Source organism: Notechis scutatus, chromosome 1 (genome assembly GCF_049901735.1).
Source record: "Notechis scutatus isolate UNSWTSFEM ecotype Mainland chromosome 1, rNotScu1.2, whole genome shotgun sequence".
In the NCBI taxonomy this organism is placed as follows: Eukaryota; Metazoa; Chordata; class Lepidosauria; order Squamata; family Elapidae; genus Notechis; species Notechis scutatus.
Window position 1 is genome coordinate 168,748,527 of NC_142009.1, and position 25,486 is coordinate 168,774,012.

General features: G+C 41.9%; 1 protein-coding gene across 5 annotated transcripts in view; it reads left to right on the forward strand.

The window, feature by feature from the left end:
• Positions 1–662: 662 nt before the first annotated feature.
• Positions 663–25,486, forward strand: part of CMKLR2 (chemerin chemokine-like receptor 2) — a 29,421-nt gene continuing 4,597 nt past the window's right edge. For 2 of the 5 annotated variants that reach the window (XM_087949482.1, XM_087949481.1), the window contains exons 1-3: positions 663–929; positions 2,481–2,677; positions 11,632–11,673. The gene's annotated coding sequence lies outside the window, so the exon portion shown is untranslated. The remainder of the gene's footprint in view (positions 930–2,480; positions 2,678–11,631; positions 11,674–25,486) is intronic. The other 3 variants (XM_026673197.2, XM_087949480.1, XM_026673199.2) reach the window with 2 other exon arrangements.

Below are 25,486 nucleotides of genomic sequence, written 5' to 3' on the forward strand. Positions count from 1 at the left end.
TTAAGCAGTAAGAAGCTTCCAAGCTTCTGTGCTATTTGAGTTTGAGCCTTGTTTCCTTTGAAATAAGGCCTTAGGAGACCTAGTTTTGCAGAAATTGTGCACATTTATCCATCAGGCTTCGAAACAAGGTCTGCCTATCTTTGTATAAGCAATTCCCTGTGAATGATATTTTGTGAGAAATGCTGGTGTGTGCTTTTTTGTATCAGTGACATATTTAACACATTTTAAAATACATATTTATAATGACTGTAATAAGATACAGAGAAGAAAGTTCTAGGGCTTGAGATACTGCTTTGTTAAAAGCTCTGCCATTGCCAGCAATGACATTTGACTTCTTGATTTAAAATGGCTGAAATGGAAGAAAGTCTGTTGATCAACCTTGCGGTTTACTTCTGATTTATGTTATAATGGAAGGTTTCCCAAGGCTTTTCAGAATCTCAGCCAACCGCATTAAAAGCTGCTTTCATGAATTTGATGTTGATCCCAAATGATGCCATTTCCTTAGAGGGTTGTTCTTGCATTTGTAGAACACAATTTAGTAGAATTGACTATAGATTACAGTATACACAACAACAACAAAATCTTGAAAATGGTCAATGATGGCCAGGAACAAACACCTTGCAGTGACCCACAGTATTTCTGTTGATCAGATGGTTTCAATTAGTTAGCGTTACATAAGAGCCAAGAACAGTGTCACTCAAATATTTGCCAAAGTGATGATTTGTAAGATATCCACACAATTTTTTTTTTATTCAGAATATGATATTGACTACTTCGGCACTGTTTTTTCTGAACAGGCCAGGGAAGAAGAAATTAAAATAATCCCTGAAACAAATGCAAAGAATTTATAGATTTATAGATTGTGAAAAAAATAATTAGAATAGCAGAAGAGGTTTAACTTTCTACCAAGGAGCCATCTGTTCTTTTAGGTAAGTGGGTTTTAAATTTAATAAGTTTAAATTTAATATATGTTAATTTAGATTCTGTACTCAGTAAGTGTATTATCCTGGGGGAACATAATCTTTTGATGTTTCTAGGTGAGAAGTAAATCACATTGAGCAGAGTAAGACATACTGGTATTTCGAAGTAAGCTTGTCTAGGATTGTGCTATCTTTAAATACTATGAACAATCTTAGAGGTTTCTATTTAAAACCAATTCTCACTGAAGTCAGTTGGGTTTGCTCCTGAATAAAAATCTAAAGAATTGCAACTGAAAGATGTGAACATGCATTCTTTTTCTGCTATCTCTTCTATTGTCAACTTCTGAGTCATAAATCTGTATTCTCTGATTTACATTATTTTAAAAGATGCTCTACTTGCTAACAGCTTCATTTTTGAACTGCTGTGTTAGACCTTTTTGCTGTTTTGATGCTACACACTCAAAATAGTTTGAAAATCCTGATATTATGTGGTAATGATATGATTGATATTTGCATGACACTGTGTGTGTGTGGGGGGGGGGAAGTAAAGTATATGCTGCAAAGGGGTTATTTTTGAAAATCTGGGACATGACCTTCCTTTGCTGAAAAATTCATTGATTAATCCGAAACAATGTAGATTTATTCTTGGAAAATTATTTTCCTTTCATTATAAATGCACAGTTTTACTTCTGAAAAGATATAAATATCATTTTGAAAGTTATCTTCTTTTCTGAATAATGCCTTTTTAAAATACCAGAGTTGGATCTGGTTCTCTCCCTCACTCTCCTGTTTTCAGTGCTTCAGGTTTGGGGTTCACTGATCATGCAACCATTTACCCCTTTTTAGGACTTTGCAAAAGTTGTGACTCCAGCTGAAAAGACATTGTAATGTAACAGTAAATATAATTTGTTGAAAGGTCATGTTGCCAACAGTAGGATTTGAATGACAAACAAATGTTTAATGCATTTAGGTTGCAATTTTCTTCCAGCTCATTTTGCAGCCATTATATTGAACAATTATTTTGTTTTAGCTAATATTTTCATTATTGGCAAATATGTTAGCACTTGTATTGCTTTTGCAATTTTTATTTAAAAATTAATTTATAGTGTTTTTTATTTGTGTGTGTGTGTGTGTGTGTATACACACACACACATACATGTGTGCTCTAGTTAACTGAAAATAATACTTTTTCTGCTTACATCTATACAAGAGGATTATTGTAAACTTGTTGGGAATGTGGTTATCAAGGTTGATAAAAATTTGTTCTACTTTATCTTGTCAAATGGCTGGGTTGCATAAAGATCAAGATCACTTTTTGTGCTTATCAAATTAGAGGAGGCTTATTATTTCAATATTTCATTTTAAACCTTAAATTTGAAAACTCCCTAGCTGTATAGGTTTTTTTTAGTTAGTTGGTATGTTTAATTCTGTATGTTTTTCTTATTAGATATATGGCTATATATATAGTACAGCCTGACTTTAGTTACAGGATACTGAAACATTTTTGTATCATCTGAGTAAACCTCTTGAAGGTTATTTTTGCTTGTCCATAATTGTTAGGATTGTGTAATTTGCCAGCACCCACCCAATCCCAAGCGAATGCCAACTATGCCAAAAGAAAAAGCTATCCAGATTTCTTTCTGGCAATGTAGCATGTTGTGAACTAAGAAGGTCCAGTCTTCTGCTGTTGGAAGAGCTCTAAAGGAACACATTTATTTTTAAACATTTTCCTGGCGTGACACCAGCACTAAAAGCAGGTATGTTTGCATTGTTTTTGCTGATGTTGTATGTCTCTGTGTTGAGTCATTCAGAAGGATCAAGCATATAGCTGCAGTTTAGACATTGGATTATTTTTGTGCATAATATCTACAGACACATAACAAAGGAAATGACCATGAAAATGAAGAAAGGAATATATATTCACAGAGAAGAGAGTTTTTTCCTGAAGACACTTTTATCATAGATTCTTAAAGAAAGCAACAAATCATCAGAACTTTGGGAAAAGTAATCTCAACATTTGCAGAAATTGCACCAAGTTATATATATATATTTGCCCATTTATATTGCTTTGGAAATTGTGAGCTTTTTCAGGCCTTGCCTTTGCTTGCTAATATATACAGTATATTTTTAAAAAATCATACGTAAAACCAATGTTCTGGGTCTTATGGTCTTGAGATCAATACTATTATGTTGGCTGTTTTCTGTCTGTGGGGGCGTGGGGGGTATACACTAGTGGATATTTTTTCAATTAGATCACATTTTTATGTATGCAAGTGGAGTCCCATTTCAGAAGCAAAACATATACATTGTGCATTTACAGGAAATTTGTGAGGAATACTCCTGATTGTTAAGTGTTGCATCTACAGCAGAAAATACATTATTATTTCTCAGTGCCGAACTTTGATGAAACATGTTTGAAACTGGGCTTCTTTGAAATTCAGCATACACAGTAACTGGAAAAATATTTTACATGTAACCTTTTGTTTTTATTTTTAAAAGACGGTACAGGTGGTAGACTCTCTGGCAGTGCAGGCTATATTTTGATGCTGATACAGGCTATATTTTGATGCATTCTTATTTGAGTAGAGTTTCTATAGATCATATTTATACAATTTCTTTTTTTAAAAAAAGCAGAATTCTGCTCAGTAAAGTACAGTGTGAATACATCTACTTGTTTAAGGTGTTCCTTTCTGCTAACAAACTCCTGAATATTTTAATTTTCATATAGTATCAACATATGCTTTATTCTACAGTTCAGTTTCTATGATTTAAAGAGAAAGGTGGTGCAGAGTCCAATCAACATAAGGCATTGTTCACATAATCTAGATCCATTTCAGTCTAGTTTCAGGCTGGGATTTAGTACTGAGACAGTTTTGGTGGAGTTTGTTGATGACCTGTGATAATCCTAGATCAGAGGTCTGCAACATTAAACACTCAAAGAGCCATTTGGACCCGTTTTCCACAGAAAATAAAACACTAGGAGCCACAAAACGTGGGTGGGCGTGACCAACTCAATGTCATTAACTCCCACTCAGTCACATGACCACCCCTAGCCATACCTCCCCAGCCTGTCATTAAAACAGAGAACCGGTTGTTCAAAAACCAGCCACAAAACCCTTGTGACATTTCCCTCCCTCTCTCCTTCTCTCTATGTCTCTCTCCCCCTCCCTCTCTCTATCTCTCTGTGACTATCTCTTTCCCCATCTCCCTCTCTGTTATATATTTGAATTTTGAATACTATAATGTGATTGGCCCGGGAGATGGTGGGAGATTCAAAGAGCCGTCATTGGCCGCGAGCCGTGAGCAGCCGCTATAAAAGAGGCTGCCGCAGCTCCGCAGCAGAGCTGTTTTCACAGAGACTAATAAAAAGAGCTGAAGTCTAACTGGTCTCGAGTCGATCTTTCCCGCGACTTAACACTGGTGACGAGGATGGGATTCTGAGACAAAGGAGACCAGTTGAGCACGTGGCAACGAGAACCGAGCAAAGACAAAATGGCTGGCAGCAACTCGCCACCCACACCGTTCGACCCAGCAACGGAGGACTGGGACTCTTACATCGACAGATTCCTCATGTTCCTAGAGAGCAATGAGTTACAGGGGATATCTGAAAACAGGAAGAGAGCCATTTTCCTAACCCACTGTGGGCCCACAGTCTTCAAGATGGCCAAAGCGTTGGCAAAGCCCCAGGACGTGAAGCAAATGGCATGGCCAGATTTGGACAGAGTGCTGCGAGCCCATTATGCGCCAGCCGTCTCGAGTCTCATCAGGAGGCACAAATTTTACAAGCGAGACCAAAAGGAAGGTGAGAGCATAGGGGATTTCGTTGCGGCTCTAAGAGACATTGGCGGAGCGTGCGAATTCCTCAATATGGACGAGGCCATGAGGGACCGCGTGGTCCTCAGACTCAGAGATCTCACCTTACAGAGCCGGCTACTGACCAGACCCAACATAACAGTAACCGAGGCTATCGCAGAAGCTACCGCAGCTGAAGCAGCGCAGAAATCAGCAGCCACCATGCAGAAAATGAATAGAGCAACACAGGAAGCTCTAAAAGACCCTAGCCCAGCTCAAGACAAGAAGCCAGAGGGAACTCAAAAGGCCACCACCACAACACACCATGAGGACATCGAACCCCTGTCCGAAACCGACAGGGAGGAAGAAGAGATCAATAGATTCCAGTCGGAAAAAAGCAGACGAGACCGAAGAGAACGGAAATCAGAATTCCGTTGTGCCAGGTGCGGAGGGGACCACCCACGTTCCAAGTGCCGTTTCCTCGACACTGTTTGCAGGTATTGTGAAAGGCGGGGACACATAGCTAGGGTCTGCCGCAACAGAAATAGCTACAGCCCTAGACAAAGAGGAAGCACACCCCCCCAGAACGAGGGAGAGACAGACAGGGAGCCGTTGGAGCCGAGAAAACAGAAATAAGCGGTTCAACGAGACCAACAGAAAAGAAGAAACACACCAGACAATAATCATTGGCCACTCGAGCGCAACCGATGCAAGGAAGGTGCATGTACAAGTCACCATAGAGGGACAGCCATGCGAGATGGAGGTGGATTCCGGTTCATATCTGTCCATGATATCGTGGAACACCCTAAAGAGCCTGATACCAGATGTGCAAAGGAAGGAATTAGAAAGACAAAAACTAACACTGAAAGACTACCAAGGGAACAGGATTCCCGTAGTCGGACTCGGACATTTCCAGGTCAAATACAAAAAATACACGACAATCCTTCCATTGACTATAGTAGACTGGGATCGCCCCAGTCTACTGGGACTCGAATGGTTTGCACCCCTGGGAATCGGAGTGACCGGGATCAACAGCGTCACCGAGACGGACTGGGAGGAGAACCTGATGAGGGAATTCCAGGACGTTTTTGATGGAGAACTGGGCAAGTACCGAGGGTCCCCTATCTCATTTAATTTGAATCCTAACATAGCCCCGATCAGGCTAAAGGCAAGGCGAGTCCCTTTCGCATTAAAACCAAAAATCGATAAACAATTAGATAAACTCATCGCATAGGGGGTATTAGAACCAATAGACCACGCCAGGTGGGAAACCCCAATTGTGACTCCTATTAAGCCAGATGGGTCCGTGCGCATCTGCAGAGACTATAAGGCCACCCTCAACCACGCGCTACAACAAAACGCATACCCCGTCCCGGTGATACAACACCTCTTACATTTGTTGGGGGGAGGAAAAGTTTTCGTGAAGCTCGACCTTGCACAAGCGTACCAACAATTGCCAGTTGACCCAGAAACAGCGGAGGCACAAACAATTGTGACTCACAAGGGGGCATTCAAATGCAAAAGACTGCAATTTGGAGTTAGCGTGGCCCCAGGGGTATTCCAAAGCTTGATGGAGCGCCTATTGCAGGGAATCAAAGGGGTGGTACCATATTTTGACGATGTACTGGTATCAGCCAGGGACAAAAAACAACTGGAAAGCCACCTGAGGGAAGTCTTACAAAGATTTAAAGAGGCGGGACTCAAAGTGAAAAGAGAGAAGTGCCAGCTAACCACTGATAAGGTTGAATTCCTGGGATACCTCATAGATAAAGAAGGGATCCACCCCACTGAAAAGAAAATCAGAACAATCAAAGAAGCTCCCAGACCCGAAAATAAAACAGACTTACAAGCATTTTTGGGACTTATTAACTTTTACAATGTCTTTTTGCCACAGAAGGCAACGACGGCGGAACCGTTACACAGGTTGCTGGATAAGAAAGCTACCTGGACCTGGGGGCAACGAGAAGAAACCGCATTCCAGGGAATCAAAGACTTACTCACATCAGACTCTGTGCTGATCCAATACAGTGAAACCTTGCCACTAACATTAACCTGCGATGCATCACCGTTCGGTGTCGGGGCCATACTCAGCCACACTTTACCTGATAGGAGAGAAGCACCAATCATGTTCTACTCCAAAACACTATCAAAGGCAGAGAGAAATTACAGCCAATTGGACAGAGAAGCGCTAGCCGCAATAACTGGAGTCAAACGATTCCATTAATACCTCTACGGCAGGACCTTTTCACTGATTACAGACCATAAGCCGCTTTTAGGAATACTCGCAGGGAACAAGGCCACCCCCAACATACTGTCACCACGAATGATGAGATGGTCTGAGTTCCTCGCCGCATACAGCTACAATTTAATCCACCGGCCAGAGAAGGACATAATACACGCTGACGCCCTGAGCCGTTCCCCCCTACATGAATTAGAGGATGATCTGGCACCAACCACATCAACCCTGCAAATCGAGACATTGCCAAACCTACCAATAACCGCATCAGACATCGCGAAAGAAACCGCAAGAGACAAAAAGCTGGCGTGGATTTTAAATTGGGTAGGTAAAGGGTGGCCAGAAACCGATAATGACGAGACTTTTAAACCATTCCGGAACAGACAAACAGAACTCTCGATTTTATAAGGATGTATACTATGGGGGGATCGGGTAATCATACCGGAAATACTAAAGGAACAAATACTGTATATATTGCATGAAGGACACCCAGGTATTGTAAGAATGAAATCCCTGGCCAGGAGTTATGTATGGTGGCCAGGGATGGATAAGGATATTGGGACATGGGTGGAAACGTGCACACAATGCCAACAATCCAGACCTACACCCCATTCTGCACCTGTACTTGACTGGGAAACACCGAGGGGGCCATGGTCAAGGATACACATAGATTTCGCAGGACCAATGAAAGGACACACATTTTTGATAGTAGTAGATGCTTACTCCAATTGGCTGGAGGCAAGCGTCATGCACTCCACAATGACAGAAGCCATAATCAGACAGCTGAGGAAGCTGTTCACAACACATGGGTTACCGGATCTATTGGTCTCAGACAAAGGGCCGCAATTCACGGCGTTGACATTTGAAAGGTTCCTCGCCGAACAGGGAATAAGGCATGCCCTAACAGCGCGGGGTCAGCCGGCTACAAACAGACAGGCAGAACGCATGGTTCAGTATACTAAAGAGACACTAGATAAACTAGGCAGGGGAGACATCCAGGAAAAAAATCTATAAACTGCTAACTATACAGCACATCACACCAAACACCACAACTAATAAAAGCCCAGCAGAACTATTGGTGGGCAGAAAATTAAGGTCGCACCTAGATAGATTACACTCCACATACAGCCCTGAAAAGCCAACAGACTCCTCCAGTAAGTACCGTACATTTGGAACAGGGGACCTGGTCTATGCAAAAAACCTCATGGGGGACCCACTTTGGATACCAGCTAAAATAACTCAGATAACAGGACCCCGGTCATACAGAGTAGAGATAGAGGACGGAAGAAACTGGAGGAGACACATAAACCAACTTAGATCAAGAACACTATTGAGAAATACTAACAACCCTAGGATCGAAGGAGAAGAACTCACACACACACAAGAACCACATCAAACATTAAACAATAATAATAACCAAACCAGAGAGGGGGGAGACCCCTCAAACACAAATGAGAGGGGAGGGGGAGACCCTCCACAAACATGAGAAATAACGAAACAAACTAACAACTCACCAACAAACACTAACAACAACTCACCAACCAACAACACCAGTAGCACCGATAAGAAACCGCAATTACATACCTGAAGATGACTTCGGAAGAAGGGAGCAGGCAGCGGAAAGTCAACATGAAGCCGCTCCTGGCAGGAGCAGCCGAGCCGACTCAACCAGCTCGGGTAGACCAGGCGGGAGCAGCATGGCTGGCTCCACCTTCTAGGAGGTTCCACGGAAAAGGACGAGAGAAACAGGGAACCCGTCCGAACCGCCCGAAGACAACACCGCAACTGAATTGCGCAGGTCAAGTAGGAACCATAAAAGCCCCGCCTACTTACGTGACTACGTAACGTAGGTTGGACTGAACCACATGGGGAGGGGTGTTATATATTTGAATTTTGAATACTATAATGTGATTGGCCCGGGAGACGGCGGGAGATTCAAAGAGCCATCATTGGTCGCGAACCGTGAGCAGCCGCTATAAAAGAGGCTGCCACGGCTCCGCAGCAGAGCTGTTTTCACAGAGACTAATAAAAAGAGCTGAAGTCTAACTGGTCTCGAGTCGATCTTTCCCGCGACTTAACACTCTCTATCTCCCCATATCTATCTATCTATCTATCTATCTATCTATCTATCTATCTATCTATCTATCTATCTATCTATCTATCTATCTCCCCCTCTCTCTGTGTGTATCTCTCTCTGTCTCTCTCTCTCCTTCCGTCTCTCTGTATCTCTCTCTGTGTATCTCTCCCTCCCTCACTCCCCCCTCTCTCTGTATCTCTCTCTCTCTGTGTGTCTCTCTCTCCCCCCTCTGATTCTAATATGAGATATTGGGCAGGCCATGAGGCATTCTTGCAGTGCCTTGTGCAGCACAGTGAACTTTAGCATGCTTCACACTAGGGGAGATGGGGTCCCCTCCTCCTCCTGGAGCCCATTACAATGCACAGTCACAATGCAACCCTGCCCCACTTGCCCCTAGCAACAGAATGTGGCTTCTCTCCTGCACCAAGGCTCCAGCCATTGCCTTGCTGTGTTGTCGTCCCCTGCCTCTGCAGCATGGAGGGTGCAAGCTCCAGCTGAAGTGGCAGGAGGCGAAGGCTGCCTTACATGCAAATGTGGCATGAAAGCAGGTACAGGGCTGCTTCACTTCTGCACTAAGGCTCTGGCAACCCTCCCCCTCCTTCTCCTCTCCTCTTGTGGTGGGGCCAGGAGGGCGTGCACACATGGGGAGATCCTCAAGCAAGTGGCTGGGCTCGGCCAAAGTGCAACAAAGGCATGCATGGGACAGCCAGTCACTCGCTTAAGGAGGATCTCCCCATGCATGAGCACCCTCCTGGCCCTGCCACAGCCAGCCAGGGGGTTGCGAGAGGAGAAGGAGAAGGAGGGTCACCTGAAGGGAAGCCTCCGCCGTGGCTGGTGTGCGTTCCTCAGCCAGCCTGTATTTCCAAAAAGAAGAAATAAAAGGAGTAGTGAAGAGCTTCAAGGAGAGCTTGCTGGCTTGGCCCAGCTTTGGCTTTCTGAGAGAGAGAGAGAACAGACTTAGACACAGAGAGAGAGAGAGAGCACAAGACACACACACACACACACAGATATGGGGAGACCAGCTGATGGGCAAGCGTCTCTGGCGAGGGCGCTCCAGCTTTCTCCAAGCCTGACCTCCAGAGTGGGCATGCGAGGTTCGGTGGGGCCAGCCCCCTTTTCCTGCTGTCCTGAGCTTCTTAAAGCTGTGGCTGGGTGCTGAAGGCCTGTCCCCCTTTCTGACGTCCCCTCCTCCCAGATCCCAGTCTCACCCCACCCCACCAGCCCTTGTGTTAGCGAGGCTGGCATTGGTCATGGATGGGCCAGGCCGGTATCTTGGGGTGGAGAAAAGGTTGCACATCTCCCCAAAGTGACCAAGGCATTCCCGGCATCAACAAGAGCTGGAAGAAGCTCCAGCAAAAGTGTGGCACCAGAAAATCAGCCCCAGCCACTTCTCCATCGCCAACTGTCACCGTTACCTTCTCAGGCCAAGCAAGGAGTGACTGGGAAGGGAGAGCAAGGGGCAGGGGCAGCCAGTGATGGGACAGGGAGCCACAGCAGAGGACCCAAAGAGCCGCATGTGGCTCCAGAGCCGCGGATTGCCAACACTCAACCTAGATAGTCAGGAAAACTCAAGAAGTCGGAGAACATTTTAGTACAGTTCATTGAGTGGACTACTTTCATCCCCCCAAAAAAGGATGACTAATTCTTTCACCATTTATTATCCACTTTATTATATAGGCAGTTTACAAAATAGAGGTTATAAAATCCAGGATATTTTTTTTAAGTCACCAGGTCTGAAATCCATTAAAACAGCCTCAGAATGACTATCATCCTATTTGTAGTAAATCCATACTTACTTATTTCTGGAGTCCCAATAGATGGCATTGTTTAATTGAAGGCACTTGGAGTATACCAAGATTGAATTGGCCAGGCAAATACTATGAAAGACAATCAGTCCTTCAAGTAACCAGGCCCTATGCCACATAGGGTTTTATAGATAACAACCAGTACCTTGAACTGCAACTGGAAGCAAACTGGCAACCAATTCAATTTGAGAAGCAGAAATGTTACATTGATATAATGAGGGATGCCCACCACTGTCCAGACACTGCATCTTGGACCAGTGGAAGCTTCTAGGTGATCTTCAAGAACCCCATGTAGAGCTCATTGCAATAATCAAGCCATGAATGGACTAGGCCTGGGCATGTGTGACTGTCTTGAAGCATCCTGCAATCTAGAAAAGGATGTAACTGGCAAGTAGATTAAGCTGGGTCTTCCTTGCCAAGTTAAGCAAGAGTTTTGAATCCAGGAAAACCCCAGGTTGTATATCACCTTTGAATGGAGAAGTATGACTTCTCCCTGAGATAACCCCAGATCTGCATGGTCAAATACCCACAGCCATTTGATCTTAATTGGATTGAGCGGGAGAGAGAGAGAGGGAGGGAGGGAGGGAGAATTCATCTCCATATGAATACCAAGAGACCGAATGATTCATTTGGCTAGGATTTTCTTGCTGTAGAATAACAGTGCAAAATATAAAGCAATTTCTCATTTTATTGAGGAAATGCTTCCACCTTTCCTGTTGCTAAAGTAGAATCTGATCAGTGAGTGAAAGAAGAAAGAAGCAGCTGGGAGAACATAACCTAATGAATTCTATTTTATTTTAGGGGGATTTTCAGGTGTCCTTTCCACCCAGCAGAATTAAAGTGGTAAGTGTCCATTTCCCTCCCTCCCCACATCTCTTTGTATACTTTGTTTTAATCTATGTGATCTCAGACAAAGTCTTTTCTTTCAGATGAAGATGCTTCAACAGCTTTGAGTTTTGAGAAGCACTGCTTTTTACATTTCCCCAGATGTGGAACTTGTTGGTTTTCTGTGATGCAATACTAGGGGTTGGGGGGAAGTGCTTTCTTGTTTTAAATTATCCTTGAAAATAGAAAGCCAGAACAAGAGACAAAGAGCTGGTGTTCTCTTTATCTCTCTACCAGCTGTCTGAAATAATATGATTTATTTTACCGTACCCTCACTAGCTTCCTTCTGTGGTGACATTTATCTTAACATTGCAATGAGACCAGGAGATCAGGACTTTCTCATTTCCAGGTTATCTGCTTTTGTTTGCTATCACAATTAGTGAGCTGCAGAGTAAATAATAAAGCAGAGACGGGTGGGATTCTACTGGTTTAGACTGGTTCAGGTGAACTGGATGTATTTGAATGGAACGGCTGGCCCCACCCATCCCACCCTCCCCTCCCAGGAGTCTCCACGTGGCCCATTTTTGATGCAGGTAAGTACAGGGTCTGTGTGGAGGGTCTGGGAGGGAGGAAAACAGGCCTTTTGGAAGTCCAGAAATGGGCCTGTTTCCAGCTTCTGGAGGGCCCCCAGAGCCCAGGGGAGGCCGTTTTCACCCTCCCAGAAGCCTGAGGGAAGCCTTTGAACCCTTGGGAAGGCAAAAAATGGCCTTCCTGCAAGTTCCAGTAGGCCACATCCACCATGGCCATGCCCACCCAGAAACAGGGCAGTGAACCGGTTGCTGGGAGTTCTGAATCCCACCCCTGAGCAGAGAGGATATAAAGGGCCAAAAAAAGGAAAAAAAACATGGACAGTTACACAACATAGAATAACCTTGTCTCTCAATTTAAAAGGATTTAAAGTTGTAAAAGAAATCTCTGGATGTTTTGAAGACTGAAAAGCATTTGGGATATGGTTTTAAAAAGTTGTGTCATTGTCAACATCCGTGCATTTTTTAAAAATTTGTAGCTGATTTCCTGCTTTAATGTTCTTTAACTGGCAGAGGAATCATTAACAATAACAAAAGTGTCATCCTTGCAAGAAGCTGCTTTAATAGGGTATCCTTTACTGCTTATCCTTTACTACTTATTATGAGGCACATAAATTATATTGGGTGGGTGGGGGAATAGAACACAGATTAACAGAGTTGGAAGGGACCTTGGAGGTCTTCTAGTTCAACCACCTGTTTAAGCAGGAAACCCTATACCATTTCAGACAAAGTGTTGTCCAGTCTCTTCTTAAAAGCTTCTAGAGATTGAGCAGCTACAACTTCTGAAGACAAGCTGTTCCGTTGGTTGATTGTTCTCATTGTTAGGAAATTTCTCCTTACTTCTAGGTTGCTTCTCTGCTTGGTTAGTTTCCATCAATTGTTTCTTGTCTCGCCTTTTGGTGCTTTGGAAAATAGTTTGATCTCCTTGTCTTTGTAGGAATCCTTCAAATATTGGAACACTGCTATCATATCTCCCCTAGTTCTTATTTTCATTAGAGACATACCCAATTCCTGTAACTATTTTTTCATATTTTTACCCTCCAACCCTGTAATCATTCTTGTTGCTCTTCTCTGCACTCTTTCCAGAGTCTCAACATCTTTTTTAATGTGCTTCACTAGGCTATAAATCCTCTACTCTTATTATTCTCTTATTTTCCCCAGAAATAAACACTAAGCTTATTTTTTTGGGGGGGAGGTCTTATTTTTTCCCCCCATGTATGGGAGGCCTACTTTTTCTGCTTGCTTGCAGCATGGCAGGAGGCTGCACAGTGCACCAGTGCCACCGCCACAAGGTGAGGGGGCTGGAGCTGCCCCACATGCCCCACACTGACTTACCTCAGGGCCCCCACAGCCAGGCCATACATGCCCCAACACCTGCCTCGCCTTGCGAGGGTGGCTCCAGCAACCCCGTCCACCAGTATCTCACATAGTCCAGTTCTTCTGCTTGCTCATGGCCGCAATGGAGTAGGAGGCCGAGTTATGCACTGCTGCCACAGTCACAAGGTGAGGAGGGTGTGTGTGGAGCGGCCCCATGTGTCCTGCATCAGCTTACCTCAGCCAGGCCATCCATGCCCTGCCACCTGCCTCATCTTACGGCTGTGGCACCAGTGAGCAAGCAGAAGAACCGGACTGGCAGCCACGTGGTCTCCTGCTGCACATGGCTGCTGGTGTTGCCACCATAAGGCAGGTGTTGGGGCATGGATGGCCTGGCTACCGGGGGCCTAAAGGTAAGCCAGTGTGGGGTGCATGGGGCAGCTCCACCTCCCCACCTCATGGTGGCAGCACTGGCACACTGCATGGCCTTCTGCCCCGTCTTGAGCAAACAGAAGAATTGGGCCAGCAGCCACATGGGCTTCTGCTACACATGGCTGCCAGTGCTGCTTCAGTGAAGCAGGTGTCAGGGTGTGAATGGCCTGGCTGCGGGGACCCTGAGGTAAGCTGGTGTGGAGCACGTGGGGTATGTCCACTATCACACTACCTCGTCTCATGGCCATGGCATTGCAAACAGAAAGAATGGATGGGTGGCTGCACAGGCTCTTAAATAGGGCTTATTTTTTGGGGGGGGTAGGGCTTATATTAGATAAAGACTAAAAACATACTAGGGCTTATTTTTGGGTTAGGTCTTATTTTTGGGGAAATGGGGTATTTTACAATTTACAATATTTAATTTGAATGTATAAGTTTACAGTCCCCTAGGTTGCTTCAAGCTTTGTCTTTCATTATTCTTAGTTATGGTGCTTTAGGGGCCATCTAGGTATTGCTTTCTAGTTTGTGGGCCATTCCAGTTATTGCTTAGTCACTATTATAGAATTTATCTTCTTTTCATCCATGTTATTCTCATGACAGAAAGAACTAGAATAATGATTATGTTAGATTAGGTTTAGCTTCATACATATATACCCGCTGTCAGGGTTCCGACAATTGCCAACACCCATCACATTATTCTCTTTCAGGATAAGCAACTTTATGCAAAGCACAGAAAATAAGTAAGAAATAGTAAGTGAAAGTGGAAGACATTAAAATATAAAATATAAAATGAAATATAGTTAAATCTAATTTATACCAACATGATTCACTTTATCTTTCCATATATACCTTTCTACTCATCAATCATTTTTGTTTTCTCCATATTCATGCAGCTATTTCTATTACCTTTTTATTCTTAAACTTTCACCTATCTTTTTTAAAGATTTCAGTTGTGTGCAACCATAATTTTCTCAGTCTTCTCTTTCAATGCATTTGCTTTTCCTTTAGTCTATTTAGTCTACAATTCAATTTTCATTCTGTCTGTATGACCAAACCATCTCAATGTACTTTTCTCATCTCACTTATTTACTTCATGTTCATTTCACATTCATTTAATATTCATTCATTCTTGATCCTATCTCATTTTACCATAAATAATTTTCAGTAACCCATTCTAAGTGCAATTTTTAAATCCCCCACTCATACTACCTTTTAACAAAGTAAGGAGACACGCTCCCTTATGCATCACCTTTTCCCTTCATTCCAATATATATGATCCCTCATAAGTTTTCTCTATCCATTTTCCCATCTTTAATGAACATTCTAATTATATACTAAGTGTGTCACCATTTGTATTTGACTTGCAATCATATGTTCCGTACTCCTTGTCAAATACAATTACTTTAGTATTCTATTCTTAAGCAGGAGAGCATCTTGCTATTTTTGAAGGCTTGCCAGTTCTTTAATTTCTTCTAACTTTTAAGAATTACTTCCATTGGTTGCTAATTGTGACTAGAATATATCAATACTTTAGGGCAGGGGTCCCCAACCACCGGGCCGCGGACCGGTACCGGGCCGTGGAGCACTCTCTACCGGGCCGCAAAGAATTTTTTTTTTAAAAAAATGGCGGCTTTCTTCACCTTCGGTGAATGCTGCTGGGATCGGGGATCAAGGACACAAATGAAAGAAGGGGAGGGAGGAAGCAACCGAAGCCTGTCCTTCTCTCTGGGTCAGCTTCTCAGTCGCTCTCTCGCTCCTCCACCAGCCCAGGAAGAAACTGCTTCAAAGAGCGGGGGGCTTTCCTGTCGCCGCAGCACCTCCGAGCGCCCGTTTCTCCCCACCCCACCCGTCCGCCCGCCCGCGCGCGGTTCAACCCAGTGCTCCGTTCTGCCTGCCTGCCTGCCTTCGTTAATGGTTGAATCGGAACAGCTTCGGCTGAGTAAAAGAGGCGAATAGTTATTATTCTCAGCCGAAGCTGCTCCCAAACAACCAGAAACTAAGGCAGGCAGGCAGGCAGGCAGAACGGGACACTGTGGATTGAAGCAGCGGGCGGGCGGCGGGTGGGGGTGGGGTGAACGGGCGCTCGGAATAGCTGCGGCGACAGGAAAAGCCCCCCCTTCTTTGAAGCAGTTTCTTCCTGGGCTGGTGGAGCAGCGAGAGAGCGAAGCCTCCTTCTCTTCTCTCCCCCGGTCCTTGCAAAAATTTTCTGCTTGAAACCTGTCCCTGGTACAAAAAAGGTTGGGGACCACTGCTTTAGGGATTATAGCTAGAATTTGTTTAATCTCAATCAGTAGATTTCTGATCAGGGGCTCATATATCCTACTAGCAATTTTTAAAATATGCAGTAAATAAAAGAATTATAATTTAACTTAATGAATAAACATAGACTTACTTTACCATGACAAGAGAGCAACACCACAATGAGTTGTCTTCCCTTAAAGGTGATCCTCCATTTAATAGCCAAAAGAAATGTCAATGGTTTATTTACTGTGGCGTTCCTCATACATTAGGCTCATGCCCCAGTATACACAGACCCCAATAAAGCAAACCAAGGGAGAAGATCATTTAATTATGATTTATTCAGAATGTTCTAATAAAAAGGGATCCTTTTCAAAGAGGAAACTCTGAGAACCAACTTATATTTTCTTTTATAGTTAGGGCATCAAAGGAAATTACAAAAAAAAAAAAAAAGTCAATTGGATAAGACAAAAGAATCCTCCCTCTTGCATGGAAACTCAATTACGTGAAGTTAAACATGTTACATATAATACCACATATATTCATTTAAATGATCTCTAAAGAACCTGTGAGTGTAATGTGTAAGATGTTAACGAGGAAAAAGTCACAAGGTTATTTTTAGAGTCCATGAAGAGACAAAGCAGATGTCAATCAACACCAAAGAGCTCTCTATCTTATTAGAAGACAAAGTACAGACATCTTATTAAGACAAACAGTCCTATCCTAGCCTGAAGAGCAAAGACAGTTTATCTTGCAGTTTAGGAATATTAAAAAGTATCAATCAATCAATCCATCCAGTAAACAGAGGAAAGAGTTTTCTATACTCCAGTATTCAATGATTTGATAAACTGGTAACATAATTTGAAAAGAAAAGTAAATTAAAATGCAAAAAAATCTCTGAACCAAATTTTGCTTCAGCATTAGAAAATATATCAGTTTGCATTATCCAAAATTTGGATGCACTCCAATTGCCTAGGATTGTGCTTTATATCAATAAGATTGTGCCTAATGGAAATTCTTTTCTCAAATATCAGATATTTGGAAAAGTGTAAGAAAATACAGGACAAACTAAATGAGAAAATAATGTGAATATTTGTATTTGTGTACATGCATTTATATATGCATGTTTGTGACTCAAATGCCTTGGGCCTAAAACATTGAAGATATAGACAAAATGGCAACAAGACCGAGCTCCTTGCTAAGAATAGCAAATATTTTTTATTTAAAGTGACCCGTAATTTTATTTTCACTGAAAATAACATTTATTCATTCTGACCCCAAATTGTTTCCAACTGCAGCTGTTTAAATGACTTGCTTATTTTTACAATTTTTTTTTCATGACTCATATGGGTGGTGCTGGTGCTTTGCGTAAAATTCATCCTCTTGGGAAGAATTACATGATATAGCTTGCATCCAGGACAAAATGTCACATTCTGAAAATATTTTCAAAGGTTATCTTTACCACAAAGCCACATACCCACTCTGCTAAACAATATTTTTTAAGTTAATGCTAACATTTGAAAGAAAAAAATTAATCTTTCATCTGGTTAGAAGATGCAGATAATGCAAGCTCAGTCTTAAAGCTAATATTGAGGAGAACAGATGAAGGAAAGAAAGACTGGAGATGAATGGGGATAGTTGGCATTTGGCATCCTTGGTGTCTTTAAATATGTTGAGCTAGGATCCCATTTATCCCACCAATATGGCTATGACCATGCTGTCTTGGGATGATAACAATAGCAGAATAATGCATTTAGAGTCTACCCTGCTAGGGTAAACTAGACTTACAGATGATTGCGCTGGTATATTATATTTAAATTTTATATTAATTCCATCTATATAACTGAGGAGATGTTCCAAGAACACACATTCCAAAAGCACAGCCATTTTATGATCTTGGAGGGTCACAGAAATGAAACGGGATCATGTGCAAATGATGTAGACTAAAAAGTCCATAGTTACACTGCTGGTGAGATTTTGGACTTCTGTGTTATGCCAAAGAAAGGATCAGCACAATCTTCAGAAATCTTTGTTCATTAAGTTGTTGCATTTTCACTTAAATAAGGGCAAGAACTGTCACACTTTTCTCTTCTAAGGTGGCAACTGTGTTTCTTTCTTTGCTCTTGCTCACCTTCTCAGTGGTACTGATGGAGGATTTGCAGTAGTTTGCAATTTAGTGGTCAGTCTTGCATGTTTTTTTTTTACATTTTTTATTTTTATGTCTTTAAATACATCTTTGGGTGAACAGTGTGGTTTCAGGTCTTTTAACATTTTAAGGCAAACATGAACATAATTACATATTCCTACTATTGACTTTCTTATCTGATTTCATATCATTACCTATTACCATTTTTTAATTCAATATTCTCATATGTTACTTTCTATCAATCTCTATATTCTTAATATCACTCATTTTTAATACATGTTCTTGCATTTGTCATATTTGCAAATTTTATCAAATTATATCATTTAATTAATCATTCATAAATTCATCAATTTATATTATCCAATATTTATCCCCTTTTTAATATTTTGTCACCATATTTTTTTAAAAAACAACATCCCTCTCTAATCATTACACAAATCATATTTTCCATCTTATTTTCATTTAACAATTTATATAGTCTAATAATATAATCATTTTTATCTATTACCATATGATATGTACATATATGTTCTCCATTAGATTCCACATGGCATTTCCTTCCCCATACTATCATATTGATTTTCCTGTATATTCCATAAACAATTATATATCTTGAATAACAATCCTATAATAAAATCTTGTTTTTATATTTATTCCAATTAGAGTATTAATCATTATTTTTATTATAATTGATATTTTGTATATCTTTAATAATAATTCTATGATAAAATATTAATTCCTAGTTTGTCAAAATCTATAATTATATATCTTAACTAATAAAACACCCATTCATGTGGGATCCTTATCCTTCCCTTCTTCAACTATTGTCTCTTACTCTCCTTACTATATTATTTACTTTATTTATTTATTTATTTATTTATTTATTTAATTTTGTCAAGCGATTATAAGATAACAGGTATAAGTATAAACATAGTTATGAATACATGAAATGGATACATATAAGAAAAATAAAAGAAAAAAATAAAAGAAACAATAGGACAGGGACGTTGGTGCACTTATGCAGACCTCTTAGGAAAGGGGTGAGGTCAATAGTAGAAAGTCTAAGGTTAAAGTTTTTGGGGTTTGGGGAAGAAACCACAGAGTCAGGTAGAGTATTCCAGACATTGACCACTCTGTTGCTGAAGTCGTATTTCCTGCAATCAAGTTTGGTGTGGTTAACCTTGAGTTTGTATCTATTGTGTACTCTTGTTATGGTTGAAGCTGAAGTATTCATTGACAGGTAGTACATTGCAATGTATTGTATAATTTTATATACTATACTTAGATCGGACTGAAGGTGTCGTAGTTCTAGGTTGTAGGTCTAAAATTTCAAGTCTGGTGGCATAAGATTTTCTGCAACGAGTAGAGGAGTGGAGAAATCTTCTTGTGAAATATTTCTGGACTTTCTCAACTATTAATATCAGATAACTAATATATTTATATATTATTATATTTGATTAAAGCTCACAATTGTGTATAGATATTTAATCCTCCCCATGCATCCCACATGGGCTTGCCTTCCATTTTATATCATTTTTGACCCTTTCTCTTACTCATTCCTCTTTTCTCTATTGCTTTCCAGTGTTTCTTTTTCCAGTCATCTGATTTTACCCCCACCCTCTCCAAATCTTCTTTCTGTAATTTCCTTTCCTGTTGCTTAACCTTCAGAGTATTATCCTCTTGATTTATTACATCAATCATTAACATTTTAAAATTAATTTCCTTTTTGTCCTTTGTATTATTTGTTGCTCCCTTTCCTCTGTTTTTCTGGTTTCTCTTTTATTTAATTCCTCCTCCTGAATTCTTTGTTCTACTCTAGTTTGCATCGCCATTTCCAAATTTTCTTCCATACTCTATATTTTATTTCATAAGTCCAAACTTCTGTTTATCATTCCTTTTATAGTTTGAAGTTACAACACTATTTCTTTGCATATTTCACTCATTTTTATTTTGCTTATTTTATTTTCGTGTCCAATTATCCAATAGTCCTGCAGTCTTTATTTAAACCAGCGTCTTTTTTTGATCTTTGAGTCCAATATCCTTAAGTCTTTATTTCCCAAGTTTAATCAGTGTATTCCAGGGTAGTATCTTCATATATTTCTCCATCATTTAAATTTTAATATTCCAACTTTCTGGGGTCTTGTTGTAATACAATTCCTTTTATTTTCCTTTAAATTCACACTTAAAGTAGGTCATAAAGTTTAAGACAGAGGTCACCAACTGGTGGTCCACAGACCACTGGTGGTCCATGAGAAAGTTTTGGTGGTCCGCAGAGCACCCATGTCTGTAACAGGGGTGATACTGGTAGTGGATGGACTGATGCGCACGCGGAGGGAGGGAGATCGTGGCATTGGAGCCCTTCCCGGGTGTTCCCTGGCCTGCGAGGGGGTGGGGGAAAAGGAAGCTCTGAACTGGTGCTGGGTGGTGGGAATCTGATGTCCGGAGGCCAACGAGCCATGTGCTGAAGACCAGATGGCTGGCGGGAAGGTGGGGCAATTCTGCAGTCTCCCTAGCAAAACTGTGTCGTGGCTGCTGCCTCCTGCCTCCATGCATCGAGGAGGCTGATCAGCAGCGGGAAGAGCATGGACCTCCTGAGCCGCAGGAAGCAGCTGCCAGTGATGCCCTCCAGTGAAGATGTTGCAAGGGGCAGGCTCGACCCCTCCCCTCAGGAGCTGCAAAGCACTCACCACCCCTCTGGCACCTGCTAAGTCTCTTCCTTCCCGCTGGGCATGTGAGCACTTCTGGCAAGGAGGAAGAGAAGCACGCCAGGCGAGCTTCTGAGGGGAGGGGCTCAGGAGATCGCGGCATCAGAGCCCTTTCTGGGTGTTCCCTGGCCTGTAAGGAGGTGGGGGAGAAGGAATCTCTGAACTGATGTTGCCTCCTGCCTCTGGCCTCTACCCATCGAGGAGGCTGAGCAGCTGCCAGCGATGCCCTCAGGTGAAGACGTTGTGAGGCTTGACCCCTCCCCTCAGGAGCCACAAAGTGCTCACTGCCCCTCTGGCACCCACCAAGCCTCCTCCCACTGTGCTTCTCTGCTTCCTCACCATAAGTGCTCACACACCCAGTGGGAAGGAGGAGGCTTGGTGAATGCCAGAGGGGCAGTGAGCGCTTTGCGACTCCTGAAGGGAAGGATTGAGCCTCCCCCTTGCAACATCTTCACCTGAGGGCATCGCTGCCAGCCACTCAGCCTCCTTGGTGGGTAGAGGCCAGAGGCAGGAGGCAACATCAGTTCAGAGGTTCCTTTCCTCCCACCTCCACCCCCACCCTTGAGGACAGAGGGGGGGAAGAGAGAGAGAGAGAGAGAGAGAAAGAGAAAGGGAAAGAGGGAGAAAGAGAGTGAAAGAGAGAGGGAGGGAGAGAAAGAGAGAGAGATGAGAGAGAGAGAGAGAGAGACAGATGTGAGATACTAGTGTTTTGTTTTCTGTGGGAAATGGGTCCAAATGACTGAATATTGGTTGCAGAAACAGGCAGCCAAGCTAAGTGTCTGAAGGACCCCATCCCGTCAGTGGTAGTCCGGGCACTTCGTCAAGCAGCATGCTGGAATCATATTAGTGGTCTGTGGGATTTAAAATTATGAATTTGGAGGTCCCTAAGGTCCAAAAGATTGGAGACCCCTGGTTTGAGGGATCTACAGGATTTTTCTTTTAACAGCAGGTGGCACTGTTATTCCAGTTTTGCACTTTCCACCTTTTACCCCGTTTCTTTAAACTTTCATCAAATTTGCCAATGTTTTCAAATGTTAGCTATTATTTTCTTTTTTTCACAGTCAATTTCAGCATTTTAAATAATGCCAATCCAATGCCAAATCTTGTGCAATCACCAATTCCAATTGTACATTCTTTTTTGTAAAAGTTTTCTCTTTGAATTATTTCCTTTCTGTTTAAATTTTAAAGATTAAATTCTTTACATTTCCCAAATTTTTCTCTTAAGATTCCCACTAGTCCAGTTCTTTGTGAGATCTCTTTCCTATTATTTTTATTGGGGTTACCTTTTGTAGTTCGAAGTATTTTCACCCAGTTCACACATCATTCATTGCTTCTTGACTTCAGCACAGCCTTAGGATTTCAGACTGCCTCCTGTCTTCATGGCAGCCTTTTTGGCTACTGCTATAGCTTGTCTTTGGAGGGGGTTTCCCTTACCAGAGAGGAGAGATGCAGCTACCTGTCAGGCGGTTCCCCTTTCTTCATTCCTCCAGGGTGGTTCTGGTCCTGATTGGGACCCTCCAACAAGGAGAGCTTGAAGTGAAGCCATGGACGACCATGACAGAAGTATAGCAGGTCAGTCTTGCTTGTTCTTTGTGCTTCAGGAAAGCTCCTTTCACTCTATGGACCAAAAAAGTGCTACCTATACTTAAAATTATTAAAAATTCACCAATTGTGTATGTATCTATGTGCCCAGGACAACCCGGCCTGGGACAAGGAGATTAGTGATGTTATCAGCATCAACTAGACTATTCTGTGTATTGTTTCTACTACAATTTTGCAAAACTTGTGTTTATTGTTATGGAAAAAATGTCTGCTCCATGAATCAAAGAGAGAACATTTTAAAAACATTTTAAAATAGCCCTATTTCTCAAATTAAGCTTTGTTTTGCTACTGAAGTTAATATTGGCATTGTGAAGAAATCTTCTAGTGGTGTTAATAGAATGGAGTAGGAGTAACAGGGCCACAGAATAAAGGTTAAATTCCTCCCTGTGTGTTCCTGTGACTTGATTCTTCTTCCTCACAATGTTGTCACTGTTAATTTTAATTAGTAACAATATTGTCAGACTCAGGTTCAGTGAGGCTGATAAACTCAGCACATTATAACCACTTGGACTTCTGGAATGATTTTTATTGCTGGTAGGGTAAATTGACGAAATCTTAAAAGTCTTCAAAAGCAGTTTTCCAGATCAGCTTATACTTGGTGTAATAAAGGTGGAGCTACTCAAAGGTCGCCAACCTTTTGGATCTCAGGGACCACCAAACTCATAATTTTAAATCCCGTGGACCAGAGACCCTGGGAAAATCCCAAAAAAAGTCTGCAGGAAAATTCCCCACCCCATTTTCCTATCATCAATCATTCTTTATTTGGGATCGCAGGATACCCTCTCCAACTCTGTTCTCAGGGAGGGAGAGAAAGAAAGAGAGAGAGAGAGACTTTTGGCTTCATGCAAGGAAAGCAGCAGAAGTCTTTCTTTCTCTCCCCCAAACTCCACCAGAAATGAGTCTGTTTGCTGTTTTCCTTGCATGCAGCCAAAAGCAGAAGAAAGAAGCAGAAAGAAGCAGCCTGATGGCCAGGCCAGGCGTATGGGGCAAGTGGTGGCAAGGTCCCCCCTCTGGCCTTTCCCCCCTCCCCTCATTACCTCGTGTCATTCGCAATGAAAGCGACGCAAGCCTTGTGTTTCCACACAGCCTTTGGGGGATTCTTTGGGGGCGAAATTTCTCTGCAGACCACCAAAATTTTCTCATGGACCACCAATGGTCCCTGGCCCACTGGTTGGCGACCACTGCTCTAAGTTGATTATGATTCCTACCTGAGAGGCACAGCCAGGAGATGAGAAGACCATAAAAATTCCACAGTGAGATGTATGCTTGGGAAACTGTGAAAAAGATCGTTCCTTCAGAAGGGGTGGGGGGGAATAAACATACTGGCTTTTGTTTCACTAAATACACATCGAGATAAGGGGAGGGGTTCTAAACTCCCTTATCTACCCCTGTATGCCTGAGAAACATTAGACGCTGCTTTGAACTCCTACATGAATTGTCTCATCTCAATAAAGGATTCCTTTTGATACGTTTGGTTTACAGAAGTTCATTCTTGTTAATTGAATCGGAAAAAGTTCTGTAGCCTGACAGTGGGGATCGTTTATTGCCAGCCTATATTCATAATGCAGACCAATGTACTTTAAGTAATATCTAAAATCTTGCCATTGTAAATAAAACTAAAGTATGTCAAGCTGGTTTTATTATTGATGTTTCTAACATAATTTACAAATTTGCCTCATAAAGTGTTCCTCTCAATTCAGCAAGCTGTTCTTGCACATGCTGTTCTAAGTACATCTGCATTGCATGTTTTGATTATTTAGCAAGGAAGTTAATTAAACTTGATGAGGTTGAATGGCATATGAAAATTTTCAGTTGTATGATACTAAATACTTTCAGTGGGATGCATGACATCTCAAAAGCTGTTCTTCAGCTTCATCATTGAGTTAAATAGGTTTTATTTCCCAGATAGTTTGCATAAAGTTGCAACCTAAGCAATTAGAAGAGGATCCTTACAATTTAAAAACGGATACTTCCATTTGTATACAAATTATTTTAGGGATGGGAGCTACAGTGTTAAAGCGAGCAAAGCTGCAGCTCCTTTTTATGTCATGGTTGCACTTATATGGAAAGCATGTTTTGTTTTCACATATGCCTTATGATTTTAAAATTAAGAAAACTGTTTCTTCCACCCTGTGGCGTTGCAATTAAAAATATACATGCTGTGTCGAAATGCACACCAAATTGTTTGGGTAAAGGTGCCCATAACTGCCATACATCAGAATAAAAGGAATTAGAAGATGAGGCAGAGTTCGCAGTGGGAGTAAATAAATACATGCTATTTTCCCTGAAAAATCTCCAGTATAGAAAATATGATATTTAGTTATGGGAGGGGTATCAAACTCACGGGCTGTGGGCCGGATGCATCACATGCTTAAACAATGTTGTTTTTTGACCATTTCAGTGTTTTCCCATTCTTTACCACTTTTGATTGTAGGCTTTTGTAGGACAAGTACCCTATAGGCATTGACTCAAACACTTTTGACAAGCAGTAGCCAGCCAAGCTTCCCAGCTCTTAAGAGGTGCTGCAAGTTTTCTTGGCAAGATTCCAGTGTTAAGTTGCATCAATTGAAGAGGCAGGACTCCAGCTAGTGAATAACAGCTCTTTATTGAGTAGACCAATACATAGAAGTAAATTGGGTGTCTGGCAGCTGCTTCTTTTAGAAGGAGCTGTCAGGCAGCTCAGCCACTGAGATTCCTCCAATTTTCTGCCTGGAAATTGGACCAATAAATTTAAAGTATTACTTTTCCCACCTGAAAGGTGGACATGAGCGAAGTTTTCTATTCAAGACTTCACTGCTCATTAACAT